General features: G+C 41.3%; 1 pseudogene; it reads right to left on the reverse strand.

Annotated features, from left to right (window-relative positions):
• Positions 1-544: 544 nt before the first annotated feature.
• Positions 545-662, reverse strand: LOC126876762 (5S ribosomal RNA; annotated as a pseudogene).
• Positions 663-1,282: the final 620 nt, after the last annotated feature.

The raw sequence follows: 1,282 nt of genomic DNA on the forward strand, positions 1-1,282 counted from the left end.
ATTAAACGTTAATATTGAAATGACCAAAACCTATGTTCATAACAGTAAATCAAATCAAACACCGGAGGCAACAATCACATGGAAATAGTAATCAAAATCTACGTAATGATAATATACCAAATCAACAATCAAGATGCACAACCCGTCATCCGGAAGCCGACGCTACTCACCGCGTGTCAATGCAAGGGAGAAAAACAACAAACAAAACATATCTTATTAAATAAAATATAAGAATATAGACAAAATCACTCCAATAAAATAACACCCGCTGGGAACACATTTAGGCATATATACACACATGAATAAATAAGGCACTGTTACCAAGTAAAGTCAAAATCTACACACGGAGCATCAGGATACATTTCACGAAACCTATCTAAACACCATGAGAGTACTTCAGGACAAGTACCCCCCCCTTGATCTGAGGAATGGTGGCGTAGGAAAACCTCCAACACTTGATCAGGAATCTCCTCTGAGAAACGAACCTTCGCGCTGGCATCCGTATCAACCACCGCATGGGGGGCGCGGCGGGCCCAGCGCGCTCTGCCAACGCCACACGGAATCCCAGGCGATCACCCATCCAAGTACTATCCGTGCCCGGCGCTGCTTAACTTTCGTGATCTAACGGGAACGAGTGCACTCAGCGCGGCCAGGGCATTGCCTACTTTCACTTGAACTGGAATGCATTTAACTATGTGTACTGCTTCTCCTGCGACCAAAGCCATGTGTCCTGGAGTTTTGGTTATTGCATACGCAAATTCATCAGGTAATATAGTTGCTAGACTGAATGCATTCTCTATTATTTTCTTTTCCGAGATGCATCTTAGTGTCAATATATCCTGATAGAGTGCCGTTATTTGTCTTCTGACAGTTTTTCTACGTAAATGAATTTTGAGTTAACGTATGCGAATATATCCAAATTTTTGATTGCTGTTTTACGTTTGGGTATAAATGTATTTCCTTTAGTCGTTTTTAGGAAAAAGAGCTTGGGGTGTTCTGTGGATAACAGGGTGTATCCGCACAAAGGCTGTTCTCCAGTCTTGGTTAGCACAAAGGTTATTTCTTGAGTCGTAAAGGCAAAACCCGGTAGCGTCGGGTTGCTATTGGTTTTTATTTCTTGAATTTTTGTGGCGATTCCTTCATACAAGACGTCATATTGCTCGAACTTACATAGGAATAGTGGATGTGGCTGCCAATAGGTGTATCCATCTTCTGAATCCAAACAAGTTCCTTTATTAATAGCGCATTCATTGAACTATTCATTAGACTTATTCATTAGACT

The sequence above is a fragment of the Bombus huntii genome, unplaced genomic scaffold, assembly GCF_024542735.1.
Source record: "Bombus huntii isolate Logan2020A unplaced genomic scaffold, iyBomHunt1.1 ctg00000092.1, whole genome shotgun sequence".
In the NCBI taxonomy this organism is placed as follows: domain Eukaryota; kingdom Metazoa; phylum Arthropoda; class Insecta; order Hymenoptera; family Apidae; genus Bombus; species Bombus huntii.